Below are 16,588 nucleotides of genomic sequence, written 5' to 3'. Positions count from 1 at the left end.
GGGCCAGAGAGAAAATGCTCTGGGCTGGCCAGTCAGACCCCAGGTGCCACGCTGCGGAGTCAGGCTTACTCTGGGAAAACCGGGGGGCTTGGGAGTCTGCGGGCCCAGAGGACACGCGCTCAGAGGGGGTGCTCAGTTCTCAGACAAGGGCGAGTTCCATGACTGAACCGGGCCCAGCACGCTGAGGGCAACCACGCCTGTCTGCAAGGGAACCAATGAATGCATGAGCAGGAACATGGGAGGGAGTGGGCATCCCAGGCAGAGAGCTGGGTGACAGAGCCGTGCCACTCAAAGTCAGAGCACACGGGACAACATCCGGCTGTGGAGTCCCGCAGAAACCCATCTGCACAGATAATAACACACAACGTCCCAAACACAGAGGAAGGGGACCCTGGGCACTGGCTTGGGGGGATGGAACCTAGCCAGATTCTCACCAGAGTCACCCCCAGACCAAGGCATTAAACACACACAAATCAAAACCGTGCAATACTGCAAAAAACAAACACACAAGTTAGATACTCGATGCAATGACATACAGGTAGCAAGATTAACAGACTCAACAGCACAGAAGTGAAAACTGCCCGCAGACGCTGGGAAGAGGGACAGGGAGGCAGGCCCCGGTGACACTGTCACTCTGCCCAGGGAGCAGCCGCCAGGGGCACTAACATGGCACCCGCTCGTGACACCCACCCAAGCTAAGCGGGGCAGCATTGACTTGTTTTCTTAGAGGTCACAGCGCGGGAGACTAGAGCCGAGGTCCGCGGCCTCACTTCCTACTTATACAGAAAGCTCAACAAGGCCCGAGAAGCAAACTCTTCAAGTAAGAGGAAATGACAGAACCAACCCTACGCGTTATCATCCCAAATATGAACTATCTCAATGGGGGGGGGGGGCGCAGTGAAAAGAATAGCTTCTATCTCAGGTGAGATAAACCTACAACAAACTGACCCAGAAAGCGCAACAATAAAGGAATATCAGAAAGGTAACATCAGGACCAGGAACGCTGCATACACACAAAACGGAGGATTCTGAGACGGACCAAACTGCAAAGGGACAAACAGAGCCAACGATGGCGCAGGAAGAACGCGCAGGAAGAGAGCCGTCAGGGCTGATCCAAAGAAAGCGGCAAGACCAGCCCTGCTGGGAACCGCGCGCCCGGCTCCCGACGTCGGACGGCCCGACAGATGCACCACATGGCACACGACCAAGGACAGACATAATCCACGAGCTCAGTCTAAGTGATCCGTGTCAAACCCCACGTCCATCCAGGGAAAGTGCTGGAAAGCATTTTTGAGACCTCAATAAAGTCAAAAGTAGAAATCTGTACGCCCCCCCCCCATCCCAATACCAGATGTTAACTAGAAAATAAGAGGGAAGAAAAAGGAAAAAATAGGGAAAAGAAAAGAGTACTTGAAAAGAAAGGTGGGTAATTCTTGCTCTGAGGCAGAACCAGAATCACCTGGCCACAGGTACGCACCGGGTCACTCTTCAAGCACTCAGAGCAGGGTACACAGCTGTCACCACCTCACCACATACACACAGGGTCTGAGTGACGTGGCTGCCTCCAAAGAGTCCCTCTGAGTTCAAACAGCCAAAGAGGCAATTCCGGAACTTTCCACCAGTCCATCCCAGTCATCGCCGAGCTGGCCTAAGTGCCGGGTGCACTGGTGGACTGGGTGGGCGCGGCCGGTCCCTGCCCACCACCCGTTCCACCAGCTCCGGAGGACTGCGTGGCCCTGGGCGTGGCCACCCTCGCGGGATGGGCGTCAGGAAAGCCCGAGGCACCTCGACCCTCGGAGCAGGGCGCTTCCCACACTGCACTAATTCTTCGTCTGACAAAAAAAAAATGGCTCATCAGAAAAGCAAGCAGAAACGGAGAATGTGAGGGCAGGCGTCTTGGGTGTAAAGATTTATCTCTAAAACATCTACCCACCCCTCGGTGCTAACTAAGGACTTGGGGCTCTAGATTATCCCGACCGAGTGTCCCGCCTGGTGCCTGGCATGGCGTGACCTTGACAGTTGACAGTTTCGATGGAGAAGAGGGGAGTATGTAGACACAATGCCATTCATCACAAAAGCGGGGCTCACGTGTGCTTGCCAAGTGGGAGGGTGCGGGGGGGGGGGGAGGAAATGGAGACCCCTCCTGCCAGCTCCCTGCCCTGCCCACATTAGGGTCTCTCCCCTGTCGTCAGGCCTCGGCTCCTGCCGGTGGACGGGCATCACCCCCCTCAGACCACCCCTGGCTATCACCTGCCCACCCCCATCCCACCTGACACCTCACCTTGCCTGCCCTCCCCCAGCCCAGCACCCCGACGCTGCTTCCCAGTCTGGTGGGAAGCGCCCTGCTCACCCCGGGACTTCCTTACCCTGGGGGAGACCTGGCCCCCAGCGAGGGGCAGGCCAGTGCAAACAGCTGGCCATCTGCACTCAAATCTTGGCTGCTGCACTCACAGCTTGGACAAGTCCCTTACCCCTCTGGGGCCTTGGTTTCCCTATCTGTCACAGAGACACAGCAAGAGTCCCTCGCCTCGGGGACTTGTAAAGACGACGAATGAGTTTACAGGTAGAGTGCAAAGACACTGGACGGCACAGAGGCACAGAGCCAATGCTGCAGACTTCCCAGCTAATAGGACAATAAATACAATGTATCCTTGTTACCCAAGAATGCTCAGCGGGGAGAGAGGGAACTCAAAACTCAACTGGGTAGCAAAGGGTAGCATTCGGTATTTTCTGAGACTTCTGTTACTAAGTACAACCTTAGCAGCACGGCTCTACTTTCTCTGCCAGACTGGCGATGCTCACGTCGGTTTGACACCAGGACTTTCTTTGCCATCAATGAAAGCCACTTCATTTCTGATGTTGCGGAGTATCGTTGCTACGCAAAGGGAACTAGGGAGTCAGAAGCACGGATATGCTCCCATATAGGATGTGGAATCAGTATAAACTTCAGAACGAGATGCCGTGTCTAAAACACGCATCGCAGGGGAGGGACGTGGGCGTGTCCACACTGCGGTACCCATCCGGGCAACGCTCACGAACGATGCCGGTCAGTAAAACGTCTGGTTTCGTGTCATTTTCAATGATCCTAGTAGTTCCACTCTCGTAGTCAGTGTACCCACGAGGACACCACTGCAGGTGGGAGCCTGGCACTCATGGTTTGGGGTAAATACCCCCTCAGCATCCAGGTATAAGCACTCTTAAAACTGTAGAGAGGGGTCATTTAATCAGATGAGTCCATGAGCCTCTCACAACAGGCCCCCCGGGAGAAGCAGCGTGGTGGTCACATAATGGGGTCCCGGGAGCCCAGGGCTGCAGGGGTGTCGGGCTGTGAGGAGGAGGCCCAGGATGAGGCGGGGTGCAGCGGGTCCCTGCCTGGGTCCCTTCCCAATCACGTTGGCACGTTGTATCAGGTCTCCCCAGTGTCCTGAGACAAAACTTCAAAGATGACTGCAGCCCAGACATCTCGTCCATCCGGCCACCTAACTCTTACACGGCCCGCAGGAAGCAGCCAATCACTCGCCACCCCCAAGACCCCTGCCCGCACCCACACAATTCCTTCACGTCCCCCCATTTAAGGGTGCTTCTTTGGGGAGACTGCCCTGACCCCCGCCCCCAGTACACCTTGTGAACCTTGACCGCCCTACAAAGAGACTGTCTCTGGTGGGTTCTCCACCCCCACCCCCCTCTACCCCCCCACCTTCCCATCCCCCCACCCCCCGCCGTCTGGCACACAGCGACTCGGCACAGGTGACAGATGAAGGAGTTCAAGTCACACAAGAGTTCATCGTAAGCACGGGAAACGTCCCAGCGCGCTGCAAAAGGGCTCCACAATCAGGCCTGGTCTAGGGGCTCTGGCCCCCCACAAACTCCGTGAGGTGGACCTGGTACTTGGGAACAGAGGACCAGAGGGCATGAGCGGGTCTCCCGGTTTCCCGGCAGCCCCCAAAGCGCTGCCTCAGGCTCCAAGAGGAGGACGGACAATGACTCAGGAGCCCGCACGCCAAGACCAGAGGCAGCCAAGGCCCCTTCGCGAAACCACGCTCAGGAGCTGGACCAAGAAATCTTCCTCTCCTGCCAATAAAGTCCTGACATCAGACCACAGCTAGAAATAAAACTGACGGGAGACCTCTCACAGGGCGGAGGGACGGAGCCATTTGCTCCTAAGGAACCTGGAGGTTCCGAACAGCAAGTCTCTGCCGTTCCTGCACCAGATCAAACCGCAACCCAGCTGATCCTGTCCCGACCCATCGAGGGAGGCCGCCCCACAGATCAGGCTCGATGTCCATAATCACGTGACCCTGGGGAGGGAGGCCGCCCCACAGATCAGGCTCGATGTCCACAATCACCTGACCCTGGGGAGCGTGACAACGACCATGCTCAAAGCTGAATGCATGGAAATCACGCCTGCCTCTCTAAAGGGACCGGCCCCGACCTCTCAACAGAAATATTTCCCGTGTTCTAAAACACACCGTTTCCCTCCATTTTAATGATCCTGAAATGGGTGTGTATGTGTGCATCCTAAAACTGAGGGATGCATGTCCAATCCTGCCCGAAAGCTCACCCAGAGTGCAGAGCGTGTTAGGAATCGGCCGACCAGAAATGAATTCCCCCAAAAGGGGTGCCTAGGAGTCCACCACTGACGTATAAGCTCCCTACATTTTATTCAGAGGGTGAAGAAAGCCTGTCCTGAGTTATGCCCTTTGGAAGTGATTTCCTGAGTCACGAGGACACATTCACCCAAAAATTCATATAATTAGTTCTGTAGATCTTAAGCACAATAAAAGAAAAAAAAATATTCAAAGGAGAAACTTACAGGTGGGGAGAGATATCTCAAGACAGTCCCTACAGAGCTGTTTATAAACTCACAGTAACTGAAAATTGTCTACGAACAAGAACTTGTTAAATGAGGCTGGTGCACTCCCCGCTACAAACCCGACAGGCCATCTGAAGACCCAAATCTGTCCTTCATCTGAAAATATGTCAGCAACAATTTAAGATAAAAAGCAGTTTTTAAAAAGCGTACTATTGCCTGATCGGGCAGTGGCGCAGTGGATAGAGCGTCGAACTGGGACGCAGAGGACCCAGGTTTAAAAACCCTGAGGTCATCAGCTTGAGCACGGGCTCATTCGGCCTGAGTGCAGGGTCATCCAGCTTGAGCGCAGGGTCGTTAGCTTGAGCGTGGGATTATATACATGACCCCAAGGTCGCTGGCTTGAGCAAGGGGTTACTTGCTGTAGCCCCTGGCCAAGGCACATATGAGAAAGCAATCAACGAATAACGAAGATGCTGCAATGAAGAGTTGACGCGCTTCTCATCTCTCTCCCTTCCTGTCTGTCCCTATCTGTCCCTCTGTCTCTGTCACAAAACAAAAAAACAAAAAAACTAACAAACAAAAAAAAAGAAAGAAAAAACGTACTATTCACTGGGCAGCTACTTACTGAAGACCCACTACGGGCCAGGTCAGGTCTGGGAACACAGCCCTCTCTGCCATCCTGCTTTGCTTGGAAGGTCTGGTTACCTGTCAAACTGTCTAGAGTGGTCATCGTAGGCGGCAGAGTTTTGCTGACAGGAACCTTTCCTCTTCTGCATTTTCTACTGTTTCTAAAATGAACATTACTTGAATAATTGGGGGGGGAAAACTTGAGTGGACAGAGCTTAAAGAAAAGGGAAGTCATAAGAAACTAGTCCCCAAGCGATTCATGTATCTAGAGGGAACTTCTATTGAATCCGAGATGCTCCTCACCTCCCTCCCCCCACCTCCCGAGGTAGCCAGGGCCGGTCAGGCAGTAGCCAGGGCGGGTCAGGCGCCCTTGTACTCAGAGGCCTCCAGCAGGGGGCGCTGGTTCCCGCACACTACCCACCTGAGTCGCATGTCATCCCAGGGGTCTGGGGCTGGGTGCACCTTGCTGACTCCGTCCCCACATCTCTCCTCCTCCCTGGACTTTGAGAAACAGGGCAAGGACTGGGGGCTGGGGAGGGGAGGCGGTCCTGATCCCTGTCCGGACACCAATGCATCATGCGGCAAATCTGCGCCCAAGCACCATTTAAAGGTCAGACGGAACACCTAAAAATGTCAAAGTCCTGCTGCGCTCGTATTTAATTCAGATGGTGAGACATAAAAAAAAATTCTCTATTTACTCATGACTTGAGAATACACCGCGGCACACACGGGACTCGGGAAGGGTCCCAGAGATGAAGGGCTCCCCGGATGGGCAGGGGTGGGGTGGCGTGATGTCCGCTGTCTCCACACGTCTCTCTCCCAGCCCCCACAGGTAAGTAGCACCATGAACATTTCACAGATCGGAAAGCTGGGCCTCGAGGCCGTCCAAAACCTTGCCCGAGGTCAAAACCAGAAGCCAACAGAAGCCAGAGACTGGCACTCACAGACAGGTGTGCGGCCCTGAGAAGCCCTGGACGTCCCCGGAACTGAAACAGGTCCTGACGATGAGCGGTGGGATACCCCACTCAGAGAACGGAATCTCCCACCGGCCAGCCGGCGGAAACCTCGTCTCGGCTCCTCTGTCCGTCCCCCCGCAGTGGCCTGGGCACGGGACACAATGTTAGAGGACCATGGCTGATGCGCCCCTCAGACCTTAACAAGGACTTCCCTTGAATCTCACACGATGACTTGCATTCATGTGCACCGGGTTGTTTCACATGTGAATGACCGAAAAGAAAGAGCCACTGACAGAAGACTCGGGCACAGTGACACAGAGGAGAAGCCCAGGAAACACGTGAGCCCACAGAAAAGTCCCTGTGGAAAAGGTGACTATGCGTAGTTCAGGGGTGTGTGTGTGTGTGTGTGTGTGTGTGTGTGCCCCAAAGGAACCACAGCTGAGAGGTTCTTAGCCTCTACCTCCACGTCAAATGATCTGAATCACGTGTTGCTCAGTCTCTCAAAAAATTTATGAATAGAAAATGCCAGTGAGGAGACAGACAAGTCCTTGGTTCCCGCCTGGAGAGAATAAGCCCTGGCCGCCGTCCCTTCCCCGGAACGACGGCCGCTGCCCGGACTGAGGAGCTGAGTGGATGTTACACTCACCGCCCCCTGGTCCCGCCTCTCTGCACGTGAACTTACAGCTCCCGGAACCCACAGTCCTGGAAGCACGGGCGGTTCAATAAAATAAAAGCAACCACAACAATAACAACAAAACAAACAAACAAACAAACATGGGAGGGGACGCTAAGCAGACTCCAGGGAATTCACTTGTGATTCCAGCCAGCGACGGATCTCCTGGGCTGTCACTCAGAGTGGGGCCTCCGACAGGGGCCTGCGATGTCACCAAACCTGACCTTCTGGTTCCCTAGTCCAGTGCCCAAGAGGTGAGCTTGCCCACAGCTGCCCACAGAGCAAGTGCAGGACGCAGCTTTGTTCCAGTAACACCTGGAACACCGATTTCTGGAACCACAGAGGGAACAGAACAAAACCCAACAACACCAACAACACCGCAGCCTCCGCCAGGGGCTACCCGGGACAGGGGTAAAGTGACACCAGACAGCAGCCAACTCCAGTCTGCATGCCCCCGACCCGACACTGCGTCCGCACCACCCAGGGAGTGGCTCTGCTCACCACGTGCCCTGGGCCTGACACTTTACAGCAGCGGTCGGGAACCTATGGCTCATGAGCCAGATGTGGCTCTTTTGATGGCTGCATCTGGCTCGCAGACCAATCTTTAATAAAAAAAAAATAATAACGTTAAAAATATAAAACATTCTCCTGTATTACAATCCATTCATTTCCTACCGCTCATGTTCATGGTTGCGGGTGGCTGGAGCCAATCACAGCTGTCCTCCGGGACAACACCAAATTTTTATTGGATAATGCGTCATTGTATGGCTCCCACGGAATTACATTTTAAAATATGTGGCGTTCATGGCTCTCTCAGCCAAAATGGTTCCCGACCCCTGGTTTACAGAAAGGCCTGGGTCCGGCGATTATCTCAGGCTGAGTCTGAGCATAGCACCTTTCTCTTTCATTTACATGGGGGATGCTTACAGATATCTGGTGCCCCCCCCCCCCGGCACTGAAGGATGTTTAAATGTTCGCATGGGCATCTTTGTATCCCCCCTGAACTGCTAAAAATTCATATCCTTTCAAAAAGCGCAAAAGTGTAAAATGGGGAAACAGAGCTGGGTAACTGCGGTTGAATGAAAAAATAAACCAGCCCCCCCTCACCCCCCCCCCCAACACACAGCAGTTCTAAGTAAGCGGACTGTTCTCCTAGGCTGAAGTCACAGCCGTCCCACATTGTGAGCTTTACACTGTGGAGCTAAGGGGAGCAGGAGCGTGGCCGCTGTATGGCTCTGCAGGAAGTCGGCACCCTGAACCGTCACCTCGGCCAGACAGACCCTCTTCGCCCGTCAGGGCCTAGCGTTCGTGACACCTGTAGTCTGTGCGTTGGGGACGCACCCAGCCGTACCCTGGGGGAAGGGTGGGGGACAGACAACAGGCTTGCAAGGAAGGATGCTCAGCTTCTGACCTGGGGAGCCAGGAGAGGTCTCCCAGAAAGGGGAGCCTTAGGGAACTGGGTCTCAGGGACAACTGAGGCCACCAGCCAGCCTCCCACAAAGGCTGGGGGACTCACGGAGCAGACATACAACCTGAAGAGGCCTTGGGGGGAGCCTTCAAAGCAGCTCCTCCAAACCACTCACCCCCGTCTCTGGGGTCATCCGCCCACCCACTCACCCTCTGGCACTCCCTGCTGTCCCCCCCCTCTCTCTGGGGTCACCCGCCCACCCACTCACCCTCTGGCACTCCCTGCTGTCCCCGCCACATCCCTCCAGGCTTCACCACCCCAACCCGAGGTCCCTCCTGTCTGGACACCTTCAAATGACAACCTTATTTATTTTATCACTACCATTCTTCTTGTGACCTATGTTCTGTGTTCTCCGTTTTTTCTAGAAGCTTCCCACAACCGCAATTACACAGTTGGAACAAGTCAAACCCAGTGGTTCCCTGGCTCTGACCCCTCAGGACCCAGAACTGTCTGTCTACGTTGGGGCTTCCACGCCCAACCTTGTCCTCCTTAGCCGCAGGGACACGCCTCCTGCCCCATCTTCGGGGGTTTGGGGGTGACCCAGAGTGCGCCCCCAGACCCCACTGTTCCAGTGAGCTCCTCCACACTCACGGATTCAACACTAAAGAAATGAGCCCTGTGTCCACCCTGTGTCTCTCCATCGGTCCTTCCCTGACCAGCGTGGCAGCCCCGGCAGGTGCACAACACCTTCCTAATTAAATTCTGGACCGCGGGGGCCTGGTTGGCCTCTTCCCAATCCCAGGTCTGCTAACAGGACTGCCTCAGAGGTTCAATGACACGTGCTTCCCACATGCATGCTGCCTGCAAAGAAAGCTCTCGCATTTTAAAACCACGATACTGCTAATTATGCTAAAGAAAAAAAATAATCAGCTTAGGTGCGTCACCAAGCTAAGGACTCTGACAAGAAGCGGGTAGCCGTTGAGTTCCCGCTCTCTTCACTGGGGGGTCCTGGGAAGCTCCACTCAAGTCCAGCTTTCTGCTTTAACATCCAGGATCAGCCAAGCTCACCGAGGGGCGTCCCCTGGCCTCAGCCAGACCCCTTCTTCCACCAAGACCCTTTCCAGTGCTAGACCGGCGGATGCAACCCAGGCAGAACAGGGACCTGGACCAGCACCGCGACGGGGCCACGGGAGGAAGACCCACAGCTGGAGACTGGGAAGATCGGGCCTCTGCCCACCTCGTCCTCACGCTCAGAGCTTTCTGCCGGAAACCCTTCCCAGGCTCCGGAGGTTAAAAATGTTTCTATTTCTTGGTGTCAAATACAGGGTCTGTCATGCCTGGCCCCAAACTACCTCTTGTGGACAAAAAACAAACAAACAAACCAGGTTGGTTCAACCTAGCCAAAATGTTACCTCACAGCGTCCTCTGATCGTAAATTCCTAACTGGGCAGGTCACGGTGGGCGGTCCCCACCTGGCCGGTAGGGGTAGGTGGTTACACCCCAGGCCTATACAGAGGTCTTTCTTTGCCTTAAGCGCACCTTGCCCGTTGTTTCTGTGCATCTAGGTTAACACACGGCCAACCCACGGTCGGGTCGGGCGTTGGCGCCAATGCAACGCCAACAGGAATCTCCAATGTGGGGTGTGGTGAAGAAGGAAACATAAAGCCGCAGTCCTGTAGGCTGAAACAGGGCTCCGGGAATCCTTTACCAGGACTAGGTTGGAGGGCGGGACACAGTGCAGGTGGGCAGTCCAACGCAGGCTTCCCGGCGAAGGGCAGTCGGCCTGAGAAATGGCTGCGTTGCTTTAATTCGAACCCAGTTAGCCACCAGGATCCCTTCTTCGTAGGTGGTGCCCCCCCCCCCGTTCAGGGTACACAACAGCTTTGAAACGCCTCTTCTTCAGACCCCTGGAAGCACAGCCACTCTCCAGACAGCTCACAACCTTGACGACCCTCCTGTAACCCCAGCCCCGCCCCACCTCGCTCTCTCCCCTTCCCACACCACCGTCCTTGCACACCCCCTGCTCAATTCCAAACGGGTAAGAGACACTGCACGCGGGCTTATCCTCGGGGTGTTTGAGATCCTGGCCCCCGGCAACATCATCGGCTGGGCTCCATCCAACAAACTCATAAAAAATTCTTGAGTTTGGAGAGTTCTTCCATGGACACTTTCCGACTTTCTTGTAACCAACCTGGCTACAGGCTGAACTCCCGACATCCGTGGAGTTCAACCGCGGATAGACGTTAGAATGGTGAATCTACCAGCGAGCTTTTAAATATGTACTACCCATGTCTGAGCCCCACCCTCAGAAATTCTGATGCAACAACAGGGGAAGGGAGAAGCAAAGGTTTCTAAAAAAAAAAAAAAAAAAAATGTTTAAAGCTCCCAAGTGATTTTAATGTGTGGCCTGAGTTTCAAAGCACTCCATTCTCGCTGGCCAAAACAGGCTTCTCAGTGACTCCCAGATCCTCTCTCTTCTTGCATAGCTAGGCAGACATGGTCCAAGCAGAAGCCAGCCAACCATTTCATCCATTATATGAGGGGGCTGGGCAGGTGGGCTCAGTCTAAGAAAGGTAAGCAGGTGGCTCTGACCGGCTCACACGGATTGCTGCCTATTTAGTAATGCAGACCGAGCACTAGGAGCTTGACCTCAGCTATGGTGGGAGTGTTTACACCAGGTAACTGGCAGATGCTACAATCAAGGTTCTTCCTTTATTTCCTCAGAGAGCAGGTTTCTCTGCAGTGGCACACTGCAGGCTTGGGACCTCCTACTTTTGAGAAGCTAGAAAAGAAAACATTTGTATTCCTTTCAGGGCAGTAAGTAGGCTTTAGTAGGCTTCCTTGTTCTGTAGAGTGGGGCAGGCTTTTCCTAAATTGCACAGGCTTGGGGGAGGGGGAACGGAGAGAGAGAGGAAAAGATAATTTGTAAAAATTTAGAACCATAAAATCATTTTGTAAAGTATTCTCTTTGATCTGCTCAGAAGAGCTGGGCTAACAGGCCTCAGCAGTGTCCCCGGAGGCCAGGTTTTACGGAGGAGATAAGAGTAACCTCCGTAGTGTGTCATTTCTGAGACTGGAAAGGGGAAGGTGGAACACTTATCTTACATTTTCTTAACAGTCTTCCCATAATCTTAATCTTATTCCAGTGACCTCATCTGCCCAGAATACCTTCTTTTCATGGTGCGAGAACAACCCTCACAGCAGGTGCTGAGTTATCCCAACTTCAAAACCACAGTCTACTCTAATAAATCAACCTTTACCCTGACGACTGGGTGAGGGCACCGGCCCCTGGGGGGAAAAAGGTACTAACTGGCTGCCTTCCAATCAGGCTGAAAAGATTTCACGGATTTCAAAGACCATCAAGCTTTTTCTATCATGGTGTAAGGGAGACAGCACTCTGCTGGTTTCATGCCTTAATGCTACCAAAGTGTGTGGTGGATGTGACGGACAGTCATCTGTTTAACTTCAGCCTCCCTGGGAGACGTGAGCTGGGAGATCGTGCGGGGCTCAGGTAGATCCTGGTTCGAGTCCCAGCTCAAGCACTTACTTGAATGAACTACTATGTTGGAAGAGCGACTTAAAGTCTCATAGTTTTTGTGTGGCTTTTAAAAGTGTGCACACCGGGTCTGGTACACCGTAAGCCCTCAGCAAGTGACACCTATTTCTTCCCCCTAAAAACACCCCAAATCTCTTATTTATTTATTTATTTATTATCTTTTTTTTTTTCTTAAGTTGGAAACGGGGAGGCAGTCAGACAGACTCCCACATGCGCCTGACCGGGATCCACCCGGCATGCCCACCAGGGGGCGATGCTCTGCCCATCTGGGGTGTGGCTCTGTTGCAGCTGGAGACATTCTAGCACCTGAGGCAGAGGCCACGGAGCCATCATCAGCGCCGGGCCAACTTTGCTCCAATGGAGCCTTGGCTGCGGGAAGGAAAGAGAGAGACAGAGAGGAAGGAGAAGGGGAGAGGTGGAGAAGCAGATGGGCGCTTCTCCTGTGTGCCCTGGCCAGGAATCAAACCTGGGACTCCTGCACGCCAGGCCAATGCTCTACCACTGAGCAAACCGACCAGGGCCCTCAAATCTCTATTTAAATTAGGCTCGTTCAGGCCACCATTCTCTCCTTGAATTATAGGCACCTACTGATGGTCTGGGGAGGTGTCTGCTCATCTGAGGATCCAAAGCTGTGCACACTATGTGAAAATTCACAGCTCCCTCCTGAAACACCCTACACCCCCCCCCCCCACACACACACACCCTTAATTTCTAAGCATCTTCTTGCCTTATTCTAAAGGCCGAGGACTGACTTTCCCAGGAGCCTCTGGTCCTGCCAGCAAGTGCTGTTACATAACAAGGATGCCCTCAGGCCCACGGAGAAGCAGGTGCAGGCTCCCAGGAAGATCCCGAGGAAGTAGCTGGATTGTTCCCTGGGTGTGTGGGGACTTGAATTACTTTTCTGTCACTCCTCCAGAGGGTAGTGGCAGAACACGGGCTCCTATTGTGCACCCAGCTAGGGAACCAGGAGAGTAACCCCTGGACAACGGGAGCAAAGCCAGCCTGTATGCACTCTGTGAAGTCCCTGTCCCCGCTCCGTGACCTTTCCCAATCCCCCTGGTTGTCAGGCAGCGACCTCGGGACAAAGAAGTCCCCGGTGCCCATCTCCAGGGCCTTAGGAAATAAAATACACCGGGGGCCCGACTCCAGTTCTCAGAAGAAAAATGGCAACACGGCCCCATTCAGGTGTCGGATTTGAAAATAACAAAGCTAAGGGAAACCCACATGGCTGGCCCCAGGCCAGCAGCTTCTACTCAGTGAAAACAAGGCTAGAACCTCCAACCGGGAGCCAGGGAGGCTTTGCTTGGATCCGGGATGAGGTCATCAAGAGCTGAACTGGTATCTCTCAGGATTGTTTGGGGCAAGGGCTCCCCTAAGAAGCCGGTGGGAAGCAGGGGCCGGCCCCAGGAAGAACAGAGAAGGCAGGCACACACCTCATACACCTCACTGGCCAGAATCCAAGAATTAAAGCCCCACTTCTATTAGCATATTCATTGTCAGGCTGGAAACCAACATTAGAATAAGAAAGAAGTCTGTTTAAGCAGCCTGCAGGAAAACAATTCCAGGCTAACTCACAAACAACAGCAAAGCCAGACTCCCCCCTCCTTTCTACAGAGAAACCGAGGAGCCCATTACCAGACAATGAGCCTGGCTAAGCACACTTATCAGCAACTTGGCCAGCCCCCTTTCTGGGTTCTTCCGGAAACCCCGTGCCTGGGCTGGGATCAGCTGGGAGACCTTGGGCAGATCAAAGTGTTGGTGGAAGCGACAATAAAAAAAAAAAAAAAGAAGAAGAAGAAACTATCAAATGGCAAACTGGAGCCCGTGAGGCGTTCACAGAAAGAGGATCCTCCACCGTGGTTTCTGCTCAGGGGAACAAAGACCACCTGTGCCAGCGGCCCGTGCCGTATCTCTCCCCACTGGCTCTTCCAACTCAGGGTAGGAGTCCCTTCTAATTATTTTAAAAAGTCACTGAAGTGTGGGTGCCGGACACAGGGGACAACAGGAAAAAAAGAAAAACAGAACTCACAGAAGCTTCTCCAGCAAGACAGACCTGAGCTGGTCCTGGTTCGTCTGGGAAACCAGTGAGCCAGAAAACAGGCCCTCAGGAAGCCAGGGTCGCGCACGTCGAGTCCCACTCCCAGAACCAGCTGTTCCCTCTCGGGTCGCTGTGGCCTCCGCGGTCCACAGACAGACAAGCATTATACCAGGGCAACTTGGGGCTGATCTGAATATCAGTCAGTGGCCCCTTACCCTCTCTCCACCTGCCCGCGCACAAAAAAAGCCAGAGAGGAGGGGACTTTGGGCAGGAGGTCTCTTTCCAAGGCCTCCATTGTCTGGGGGACTTGGCCCGGACATTCTGCCCTGAGCCGAGGACCAAGATGTTTCTCCAGGCTCCCCCTGGACATTCCTAGAGTCTGTGTCCCGGTCAGGAGGGCCGGGTGGGAGGTAGACTTTTATTTGATGAGGACAGCAACACAGAACAGCAAGCAAAATGCTCCCGGGCCCCTTAAAGTACAGCCGCTGTCCATCATCCAAGGATGGCAAAACGCTTTGCAAACCACCCATTAATTTTTATGGTGGCCTGAGAAGCAGATTGGGAATCATTACCTTCATTTTTACAAGGCAAGGAACCAAAACCACAGGGGACGGTGGAGAGGCACCAGGCCAATCCCGTCTGAGCCAGCGTTTCCAGCTGACCACCCTACTCTCTCTCCAGCTCAGGCCTACAGGAGGCATTGGAGAACGCCACTCACCGGAAAGGGAGCACCCAAACTTTCTCAGGCTCAGGGTCGATCCTATTTTGAAGGGCGGGGAGGGGAAAGTTGCATAAAGAGATGACTTTTGGTTTAGGCTAGAGAGGCTCCAGTTGTAACTTACTGATGAAATCTGCAAGCGTGTGACCCCAAGAAAAAATGCATAAACTATTAAAGGCCATAGGAACTGCGGGATCAGGGATGATTTTTATATGCCTTTTATATCCATGTTTTCTACCCAAAGCATATATTAATAGTTTTTGTGATCAGACAAAAGTTATGCGAACTTATTACTACGGATAAGCACACAGTAGCAAGCTGCTACAATAAGTTGTAAATAGCACGAATGAAACCCAGCCCCGTTTTCCCTTTTTAAATCTCACCGTGAGGCTTCACAACGTTCTCCTCCTGTAGAAAGCCCTGCCGCTCCTCTGGCCAGCCGACCAACACCCTGGGGAAGGGCCAGAGCAGGCCTGGACCCAGAGCTGCAGGGCCAGCTCAGGGCTAGGAGATACCGGACTCCACCGCTGGGATATTCCGGACCACCAATCCGCGCCGCGGAGTGAGCTTCCCAGGAAACCTCACTTACAGAACAACGTGCCTCTCCTACCCGCCGGCGGCCGGCGCTGTCACCTCGCGGCTGCATGGGTAAGCCCAAAACCCGGGTTTTTATTTCCATTCTAAAACAAGGGATCTCCGAAGTTGAAATATGCATTGTCACCAAGTTTAACCTGGGACCGCGTGCCCTTCCCTCCACCCATGGACTTTGCAAGGGGGCGCCCCGGCCCCTTCAGCCTTCAGTGCACCCCACGGTAGCGCCAGGCGAGAGCGTACCCCCATGTTCGTGCCCCCTTGTCGACGTGGGCCACTCTGCAGGGCCGCCCCGGGAAGTGCCAGGGCCGGGAGAGCGGGGATCTGCGGGGCGCAGCCTGGGGCTCCGAGTGCGGTTCGGCGCCCGGAACCCCGATCGTGCCGCCTGCGCCGTGATCGGAGTGCCCCGGGGAGCGGCGAGGGGCGCGCGAGGCTTCCCGGACCCCGAACTCAAGACGGCGGGGGAACGATCGGCGGTGGGGAGGTGCGCAAACCCGCCGAGCCCGAGCCGGCGCCGCGGGAGCGAGGCCGGGCGCGGGGCTGGAGTGGCCGCAGGGGACCGCCCGGCGCGCCGCCTGCCTACCTGGCTCACATTGCGTCCTCCCACCGGCTCCTGCAGCTCGCCTCGCGGTCTGGGAGCTCGCCCCGCCGGGGACGCGCGCGTCTCCGCGGGAAACACCGCCCGGCGGCAGCGAGGGGCCGCGACTGCCGAGAGAGCCGGGAGCGCTGGGCCCCCGCCTCCGCGGGCGGAGGGTGGACCCCGTGTCGGGGCGGGGCTCGGGGCGGGGGCAAGGCTGGTGAGGCGGTGACCGCGGCGGGAATCGGCGGGAGCCAGCGGCAGGGTCGGTCCCCGCGCCGGCGCGGGGCTAAGGGGCGGGGTCTCCGGTCTTGGGGGCAGCCTGAGTCGAGGCCATTGGAAGCACCCGGGCGGGCGAGGGGGCGGGGAAGCCGATTGGGTAGGGTCCCGGACAGAGAGGCGGCCGCCCGAATGCAGTGGCAGGGTGTGGACCGAGCCGGGAAGGGGGCGGGATGATCTCAGGGGGGTGGGGCCGAGCCGAGGGGGCGGGGAAGCCGATTGGGTAGGGTCCCGGACAGAGAGGCGGCCGCCCGAATGCAGTGGCAGGGTGTGGACCGAGCCGGGAAGGGGGCGGGATGATCTCAGGGGGGTGGGGCCGAGCCGAGGGGGCGGGGGGCTGGGTGTGGTAACT

The 16,588-nt window shown here is 55.2% G+C and overlaps 1 protein-coding gene across 1 annotated transcript in view; it reads right to left on the bottom strand.

Moving 5' to 3' along the window:
- Window positions 1-16,151, bottom strand: part of SH3BP4 (SH3 domain binding protein 4) — a 104,947-nt gene extending 88,796 nt beyond the window's left edge. Inside the window, exon 1 of the mRNA XM_066345207.1 lies at window positions 15,964-16,151. The gene's annotated coding sequence lies outside the window, so the exon portion shown is untranslated. The remainder of the gene's footprint in view (window positions 1-15,963) is intronic.
- Window positions 16,152-16,588: the final 437 nt, after the last annotated feature.

Source organism: Saccopteryx leptura, chromosome 7, assembly GCF_036850995.1.
Source record: "Saccopteryx leptura isolate mSacLep1 chromosome 7, mSacLep1_pri_phased_curated, whole genome shotgun sequence".
Classification (NCBI taxonomy): domain Eukaryota; kingdom Metazoa; phylum Chordata; class Mammalia; order Chiroptera; family Emballonuridae; genus Saccopteryx; species Saccopteryx leptura.
This window is presented reverse-complemented; position numbering and strand designations above follow the sequence as displayed.